The following is a 9,775-nucleotide window of genomic DNA, read 5'->3' as shown; positions in this document are numbered from 1 at the left end:
CACAACTAGAGAAGAGAAAACCCGCATGACACAACTGGAGAGAGGCCTGCGTGCCGCAATGAAAGATCCCACATGCCTCAACAAAGATCCTGTGTGCTGCAACTAAGACCCAATGCAGCCAAAAATAAAAAAAAATAAGTAAATAAATAACAAATAAATCTTAAAAAAAAAGAATTATCCACGCTATTGATAAAGAAGATGTGGTACATATATACAATGGAATACTACTCAGCCATAAAAAAGAATGAAATAATGCCATTTGCAGCAACATGGATGAACCTAGAGATTATCGTACTAAGTGAAGTAAGTCAGAAAGAGAAAGACAAACGTTATATGACATCACTTATATGTGGAATCTAAAATATGACACAAACGAACTTATTGATGAAATAGAAACAGACTCACAGATATAGAGAACAGACTTGTGGTTGTCAAGGGGGAGGGGTATAGGGGAGGGATTGATTGGGAGTTTGGGGTTAGCAGATGCAAACTACTATATATAGGATGGATAAACAACAAGGTCCTACTGTGTAGCACAGGGAACTATATTCAATATCCTGTGATACAGCGAAGGAAAACATAAACAAGACAAAAAGACAACCCTCAGAATGGGAGAAAATATTTGCAAATGAAGCAACTGACAAAGGATTAATCTCCAAAATTTACAAGCAGCTCATGCAGCTCCATATCAAAAAGACAAACAACCCAATCCAAAAATGGGCAGAAGACCTAAATAGACATTTCTCCAAAGAAGATATACAGATTGCCAACAAACACATGAAAGAATGCTCAACATCATTAATCATTAGAGTAATGCAAATCAAAACTACAATGAGGTATCACCTCACACTAGTCAGAATGGCCATCATCAGAAAATCTACAAACAATAAATGCTGGAGAGGGTGTGGAGAAAAGGGAACCCTCTTGTACTGTTGGTGGGAATGTAAATTGATACAGCCACTATGGAGAACAGTATGGAGGTTCCTTAAAAAACTAAAAATAGAACTGCCATACAACCCGGCAATCCCACTACTGGGCATATACCCTGAGAAAACCATAATTCAAAAAGAGTCATGTGGGCTTCCCTGGTGGCGCAGTGGTTGAGAGTCCGCCTGCCGATGCAGGGGACACGGGTTCGTGCCCCGGTCCAGGAAGATCCCACATGCCACGGAGTGGCTGGGCCCGTGAGCCATGGCCACTGAGCCTGCGCGTCTGGAGCCTGTGCTCACGGGAGAGGCCACAACAGTGAGAGGCCCGCGTACCGCAAAAAAAAAAAAAGGACTGAACTTTCTGTTTTATTGACCCGATGAATTTCAGGGTCCAAGACAGCGGGCCTGACAGGGCCACACATTCCCCGGCCTTAGCTACAGCCCCGCCTGGACTTCCAGGCATCAGGCAAGCTAAGAGTAAACAAGGGAATTAGCCAAAAGAGAAGCTTTACTTTCAGGTGTGACTTTATTCCTTCAACGGCTCTTCTGTGGGCCTCTATCTCCAAGCAGGATGCCACGCTGACCCCTGCCTCCTCCAGCTCTCCACGGGGCCTCCATCCTTTAGCGGAGAGCCTCGGTACGGGTGGGGGTGACCCAGACTCAAGTTCCCAGTTTCTTGGTTCTCTAGTGCCAGCTTTGAGGGCTATAAGGGGCTTCACTCGAATGCCCACACTCAGGGTAGATCCTTGCAGCTCAGTTCCCCAGAGTCCTGGCTGGCCTTGGTCCAATGTCTAGTTGGAAACAGAGTGGCCATGACCCTGAACAAAGCACAAGCCAGACTACACGCCCACTCACACTACACAACATCCTGAGTCATCCTCCTAGTCACCACCGCCTCCCCCTCCACCCTTCTTGGTGCTGGACACACACTGTACACGAGGCAGGGCTGCCTCCTGGAGCTTGCGGTCCAGCAGGACCTCAGGTTGTGTTCTGAGCTGTAGTTTCTACTCTTCCCTGTGAAACTGATCATTCTTCCAAGTGTTCGGCCCTCCGGTCTGCCCTCCCAACCACACTCCCTCTTCCTTGCAGGCTGCAGGTTTGGATATTGCCATGATTAAAATGGTGGCCCCATCCATGGCCTACCGAGTGATTGATCATTCTATTCTGATGAGCACAGACAGCGGATCGGTGGTTCCGTTGAATCATTTACAACAGATGCAAAACTCCCTCTCCTTCAGCTGCCCTTTGCGCACACTCACCACATGTGACTTTCCTTTTCCTCCTCAGAACAATGCTATGAGGGGTCCTATTCCCTCCTCTATTTTGAATATGTAGAAACAAAAGCTCAGAAAAGTGAAGTGACTTGTCCAAGGTCACTCAGCTTGCGAGGAGCTGAGCTCAGATTTGGGGAACCTAGGCCCTTCTTTGAGCAGGCCCAGCCTCCTAACCATGCAGGGTTGCCTCCTTCCCAAATCTCAATCCCTGGCCCCAACAGAGGGATTTCCCGATGGCAGAAGTCACCTAGCAGAGCAGACCTGGGAGTCTGGCATCCCTGGGATGGCAAGTGCGGCCCCACCTGAAGTCTTCCAGAACCTCGTTATCACACAGGTGTCAGAGGACATGCCTGGGAAGGTAGCTGTTATGAGCTGTTCTGAGATCTTAGGAGCAGGCACTTGTTCCTGGGGCGCTCAGGGACGAGGGCTCACCCAGGGCTTCCCCCTTCCTGCCCTGTGTGTTCCAGGCCTTCAGAGCAGCAGGGCTGAGCAACAACTACCCACTGGCTCAGTTCTTCGCCTGGGCCTGAGCCCTGCACTTTGCCCTGATGAGGTACACAGGGCGGCAGTGGCCAAGACGGAGCTGAAGCGCTGCATTTAGACCCACAGGACTGCAGGAGCCCAATCGTCCCTGCAGGGCCTGCAGGGCCTAAAACTTTAAATGATGTGCTTTGAAAGTCCTGATATGTGTGATTCTTGCACCCTGCCTGGCAGGTCTGCCCTGGGACCCTTATTGTGAACTCAGCCTTGGTGGGTCCCCACAGAAGACACTTCTGTGAGAAGCCTGGAGTTGCCTGTTTCAGGCAAGGAGGGAGGGGATTAGCCAAGGGGGATTAGCCAAGAGCTGAGTGGGTTTCAGGACAGGGGGTGGAGAGCTGGTCTTCAGTCCAGGCGCCCGGCTGGGCAGCCAGGCCCCCTTCTCTCTGGCTGTGGTGCGTAAAGGCTGTGGGACTCTGCACGAATGTTAGGAGTCCTGCTGGGGTGGGGTGCCTGTGCTTGCTCCCAATATGGGGCCTCCTGCTCCGCGCCTCCCCACCCCCGCTCCCAGCTGATGGCTGCAGCCTACAGACTCAGGGCGGGAGTGCTCCTGGGAAAAAGGAATGAAACCCCAATCATGAAGCCACTGCCATCTGATTTTCCTCCTTTGAACGTACAAAACACAGAACACTGACATCTATTTTGCAAAGGAAATCTGGGAACACAAAAGAACAAGAAAATATACCTCAGAGATGTCACGAATGTTCAATGTCATACAAAAAGAATGGAGAATAAAGGTTCACATTTCAGCCCCTGTCTCAGTACATCAGTTGCCTCCTCGTACTTGAGTTTACTTGGGATCCTGCCCAGTGTGTCGGGCCACTTGTATGCGTGGGGGGCACAGACGTGGCGACCCCTGGTAGGTCCCGAATCGGCTGCCTCACTGCTGCTCATGTAAAGGTCAGCAAAGGACCATGGCTTTCTGGTGTGTGAGGGCCACTCCTCCATCTGCTCTATAGTTAGAATGTTCTGGGGGGAGGGGAGGTGGTGGGCAATATGCCATTACAATTCAGAGAGCAGTATTCTTCCCTCGGAGAAAGGTGGACATGCTTGCTCACCTGAGGTCCGAGCTCTTCAAGGAATGGGTGTCCCATGAACCCAGGTGGCAAGCAGAGATAAGCCACTGGCTGTTAGGACCTGGACTGCTAATCTCATGATCTGGGATGATGTAGCAAACAGCTGCCCATTTCAGGTCAGACCAGATGGGCAGGGACCCTCATCCCCTTGTCTGCTGCATTGCAGACTTGATCTCTTTGAGGGAACTGCTTTACTGGAGAGAGCGCCCACCTGCTGCAGCCAGGACAATGGGCCTTCAGGGTACCGGGGAGTCATGGGGGTGTTGTGAAAGGGCTTCCCAGATATTCTTGCCCCAGTGGTCTGGGGAGACAGGTCCTCTTCTACTGCTTGTTGCTCACGAAAGGTAAAGTGAAATTCAGACCCCCAAACTAATTGCTGTCACAACACCAGTCACACTGGCAAACATCCTTTTGCAAGCTCTGGCAGGGTTCTAGAAGCCTAACCTCCTGTTTCAAGCCTTAGGAAGGAGGAAGATGCTTTGAAAAAGGAAGTGCTTTGGCCGGTGGCCCAGTGTATCACGTGGCCCTAGAATTTCTCTCATGGCCTCTGAGGTTAACTTTGCTTGTTAAGTAGTACAGCTGCAGGGATGAAAATAGAAGCAGTGCTGTGGGGCGACTCCATGTGTCCCTCAGATACTGTGCTGCAAAGTGGGGAGGCCCGAGGGTGGGACAGTGAACAGTGCCTGAAGGATGCGAGTCACAGAGATGTGGCCTCCAGCAGCCCCTCAACCAGGGTCTCTCATTCTGTGAAATAATTCTACTCATTGCTGTCAGTTGCACCCCACCTCTGGGCCTGGTACTGGTCTAGGCCTTGGGGAATGAGCAGGAAGACAAACAGGTCAAGTTGCCATTATCAAAGGGCCCATATCTCAAGTGGGGGATGGTGGTGAGAGTCCGAGACCATGGTGGGTGATGAGGGTGCTGTGGTGGGTGATGTGGGTGCTGTGGTGGGTGATGCGGGTATGTGGTGGGTGATGTGGGTGCTGTGGTGGGTGATGAGGGTGCTGTGGTGGGTGATGTGGGTATGTGGTGGGTGCTGTGGGTGCTGTGGTGGGTGATGAGGGTGCTGTGGTGGGTGATGTGGGTATGTGGTGGGTGCTGTGGGTGCTGTGGTGGGTGATGAGGGTGCTGTGGTGGGTGATGTGGGTATGTGGTGGGTGCTGTGGGTGCTGTGGTGGGGGATGAGGGTGCTGTGGTGGGTGCTGTGGGTGCTGTGGTGAGTGATGGGGGTGCTGTGGTGAGTGCTGTGGTGGGTGATGCGATAGGCACTGCTGGGGGTGCAGAGCTGTGGGCCAGGAGGGGGGACTCGTTCCAGAAGAGGCACTTGAGCCAGACGTGCATGACATGAACAGGCAAGCGTGCTTCAGAAGAAGGAGCAGCAGATGCAGAGGCCCTGGGGGGCAGCCCAGTGTGTCTGGGTGAGGAGCACAGAGAGTGGGAGGTGCCAGGTCTCGTGAGGCCTCAGGGGCCTTGGTCAGGAGTTTGGTGTTGATTCTAAATGTGACAAATGTGAGTTTAGATAGCGGTGTGACTTGCTTTGATTTGAGTTTTTAGAAGATCCTTCTGCTTTCCAAAGTTCACCAGGATGAAGAAGGAATAAAGGAGGATTAGAGCTGGTTCCCTAATGCTGCAGAGGGCTCCAAAAGAACCACTCACAGAATTAAAATTAAAATTAAAATTAAAAAAGAAAGAGGAACTTCCCTGGCAATCCAGTGGTTAAGACTCCATGCTTCAACTGCAGGAGGTACGGGTTTGATCCCTGGTCGGGGAACTAAGATCCCGCATGCTGCACGGGGCAGCCAAATAAATAAATGAATGAATGAATAAACAAACAAACAAACAAACAAATAAAATAAGATAAAAAAGAAAGAAAAGAGAAGGAAAGCCAGGGGAATGGGGGCAGAGCCTTAACAAGATATGAGCAAAGAATCTAAAGGATGAAGGAAATCTAACCTGGCCCTCATCTGGCTTTTTCTCCACCTTCCGCAGACAGCTGGCATTTCTGGTGGGCCAATGCGGTAACTAGTGTGGTGACGCCCAGCACTGTGCTTCTCTGGAGTGGGGTCGGCATGTGGTGTGGGTGCACACTGGGCGTGGACAGGCTTGGTGTGGTGATGAGTGTGCCTGGCCAGTTTTATCTGTGGCACACTTAACACCTTGCCACCAGCCCTACATGGCTGGGCCTGCCTTCAGCCTGCCTTGGGAAAGGGAACGAAATGTGATCATAACATATTAATGATTAATTGTTTTTCTCACAGCAATTTTCTATCCCAAAACAACTGAACACACATTCCTCTGCTCGTCTCTTGGCATCGGGGGCTAGATTCCTGTAGGGCTGAGCCCTCGCCAGCGGTCCCATGACAGTCCCTGGGCCTCAGGGTTCCATCCAGGATGCCAGCTCTGGAGAGGCTTCCACCCCTCCCTTCCCATTCTCCCCGACCTCATGCTCCCTGTACTGACCTGTGGCCTTGGCATCCACAGCTGCCTGTGCTCCTCCAAGCCCTGATTTCAGAGACTGTCAGGTCATTCCAGAATAATCCTAGAGAGGCTGTAAGAGACCAGATTTCAGGCAACTCGCCTGGGTGCGGCCCCTTCAGGACGTCACGGGGAGTGAGGTTGAAAGAATAGGCTCCAGTGTTCTCCACCAACATTCCCATCCTAGAGTCCCCAGTGGTTGTCTAAGAGATGGCTCCTGTCTATCACCACCCGGGACTTCAGAGTTCCCCAGGGATGCCTTGGGGATGCCAGGGCTGTGCTGCAGCTCACCTCTCTGCGGTCACAGGGAAACCCAGTGCAAGCCCAGGGCTGAAGCATTGGTTGAGCACCTCTGGGACATCTGGATTGGTATTTATACTGCCCTCCATGGTGCCTTGTGGCTGCAGCCCTCTCGCCTCCATCGACCTCGCCAATGTGTGTGAGCGTCAGAGCAGAAAGACGGAGGAGTCCCAGACTCCAGCAACCTGGGGTCCAAGCCTGTGATCGATCACCTATTGGACAAGTACTCTGGGAGCAGAGTTCTTTTAATCAAGATGGCTGAGTAGAAAAATGATTTCAGGGAATTCTGTATCTTATCAGCATTAGATAGATAACCTAGTGGTAAGGAGCTGTCACAGATAAACAAAGACAGACACTAAAGTATTAAGAACAGATATTAATCAGTAATATGCTATTTCAATAGGAAAGTGGGCCTCGCATAAACTGACCTCAACTTCCATTTGTACAGAGGGCATTTTAAAGGGAGAATGAGGGCTTCCCTGGTGGCGCTGTGGTTGAGAGTCCGCCTGCCGATGGACACGGGTTCGTGCCCCGGTCCGGGAGGATCCCACATGCCGCGGAGCGGCTGGGCCTGTGGGCCATGGCCACTGAGCCTGCGTGTCCGGAGCCTGTGCTCCGCCACAGGAGAGGCCACAGCAGTGAGAGGCCCACATACCACAAAAAAAAAAAAAAGGGGGGGGAGAATGAGAGAGCAGGGAGGGGCAATGGCGGGGTTCACACATGGAATTTCCTGTTAAATCTACAAAAAGTGGGAAGGTGGAGGGCTCTGGTCCACATGAAACTTACCTGGGTTTGCTAACTGGCACTTAAGGAAGTTTGGCTCCTAGCCTCTCAAAGAGACTGGGAGATAGGGCCCTATCTTGAGGCGTTGGCTGGAATAAACAGTAACTTCTGGCAGCTTTGAGTTTTCTCAGGCAGGCACATTTGCCAGGCTCCGGTGTGGCCTTGAGCTACTAGAAACTGTGTTAGTGTTTGTTCAGGTCTTCAAATGTAGTGGGGGTGGACTAAATCATTTGTGCTGCAGTTTTTATAGGCTGAGGTTGAGGCCCAGTCAGGAAGAGAGTTTAGGGACTTCCCTGGCTGTCCAGTGGTTAGGACTCGGTGCTTTCACTGCGGAGGCCTGGGTTCAATCCCTGGTCGGGGAACTAAGATCCTGCAAGCTACGCGGTGCCGCAAAAAGAAAAAAAAAGAAGAAGAAGAAGAAGAAGAGAGCTTAGAGAAGCCTAGCAAGAGTCCGGTCAAGGAGAGGCTCTTTGTCAGCTGTGCTTCTGGATTCAAACTTCCCTGGGTTTCAATCCTGCCTCTGTAACAGACAGGCTGGGTGACAAGAGGGAAGTGATTTTTCATCTAGTACGGTTATTTTTCTCATTTGGAAAATGGGGAGAACAGCATTCCCTCCCAGGATTGTTTGAAGATTAAATGAGCTGACCCACAAAGATTAAATATGAAGCCTGCAGTACATGCCAGTGTTTCACGTGGCTGGAGTCCAGAGGGGGCTAAAGAGGAGGCTGTGCTTCAGCTGAGATACAGTCCTGCGGGGGGCCCCACCAGGGCCTGGCACAGCTGGACCAGCTGAGGCTGCAGCCTCTCACAGGCTGACGTGCAGAGGAACGAACCCGGGGATCTGGTTATAGTGCCGAGCGTGACTCAGCAGGTCTGCCTTCCTAATGCGCTCACCGTTAATGCTGCTTGTTTGGGGACCCCATCTGGAGGAGCTGGGCAAAGAGAATGGCTAGACTCCCCTCACTTCATCCCCTGGATGGAGTAATAGCTCCTAGGTATTTAGTACCTACCAGGTGCCAAGAACTGCACATGTATTATTTTGAACCCTTAAAACAACTGGCAGATACATTTTTCTGCCCGTTTAGGAGGTGAGGAGACTGAGGTTCAAAGAGGTTACATGACTTGCCTAAGATCACACAGCTGGTCAGTGAATTCAAACCTCAACTACGAGACTGTAGAGCTCTTTCCACTTGGAGGCATGGATTTTTACCATCTCTGAGGGGCTTCCTGAGAGGTGCTGGCTGCCTCACCCGGGAAAGGAAGAAGAGGAAAAAGAAGCCCCACCCAACCAAGGAGGGCATGTCCTGCCATGAAGAAAGTGTGTGAGTATGTTTCCAGAGCTGGGGAATCTCGGGGGTACCTCCCTCACTGCCTTAGGGGGCAGTCCGTGTGGTGGGTGTGTCTTCTCCAAGGGCTGGGTTGCAGGTGGGGCGGGGTGAGTTGCCTGCGAGTCACGAGTTTGTGTGTGTGTGTATGTGTGTGTGTGTGTGCACAGGCAAGTAAGGAGGGCAGCCTGCACACAGGCTGGATCACATTTTTTCCTCTTGCCTCTGAGAGAGAACCTCTTCCTGTTTAAATGTTGCTTTGAATTAACCCCCACCATTTTTTGCAAAAAACAAAACGCACCTTCCATTTGATAGTGTCAGTGTCCCAGCACTGGGACTATATAAGCAAAGAGCTAAAATCTCACCATTTTAGATGGACACCTCAGTTACCACCGTTTTTGGAGAGCAGGTGGAAGTAGATCTTTTTCAACCTGAAAACACACTGTTGGGCCATAACAATGAAATGTTTTGGAGTACTTCAAAGTTAAGACTTTGTATATTTTCTTAGAGGAAGTGAATGACTATTTTTAACCCACCTCGGTGCTTCTCCCAATGATCTCAGCACTGTGGGAGGACATTTATTCACGTCAAAGTGTTCCACATCTCTCCCCTCTGCGGTACCTGAAAAGAAGTTACATTTTGCTTGCTTAGTTCCTCCCCCTTCTTCATTCTTCTTCCCTTTAAGGATAATTTGCTTTTGCCAGCTCCCTTCCTGGCAGTGAGTTCCATAGACAAGGGGCAATGGAGAATAAGAGAGAAAGCTGGACCCAGAGAAAAAAGAGATTAAAACAATCAGAATAGGGACTTCCTTGGAGGTCCAGTGGTTAAGACTTCACCTTCCAATGTAGGGGGTGCAGGTTCGATCCCTCCTCGGGGCGCTAAGATCCCACATGCCTGGAGGCCAAAAAACCTCGAAGCAATATTGTAACAAATTCAATAAAGACTTTAAAAATGGTCCACAGTCAAAAAAATCTTAAAAAGAAATCAGAATAAAGACTTACAGAAGAGCACGAAAACAGATTGAAAGAAAGATGGAAGAAAGAATAGAGCCAACACAGATTGTCAGGGAGGAATCT

The sequence above is a fragment of the Mesoplodon bidens genome (assembly GCF_964165515.1).
Source record: "Mesoplodon bidens genome assembly, chromosome: 13".
NCBI lineage: Eukaryota > Metazoa > Chordata > Mammalia > Artiodactyla > Ziphiidae > Mesoplodon > Mesoplodon bidens.
The sequence above is the reverse complement of the archived record's forward strand: the minus strand, read 5'-3'. Positions refer to the sequence as shown.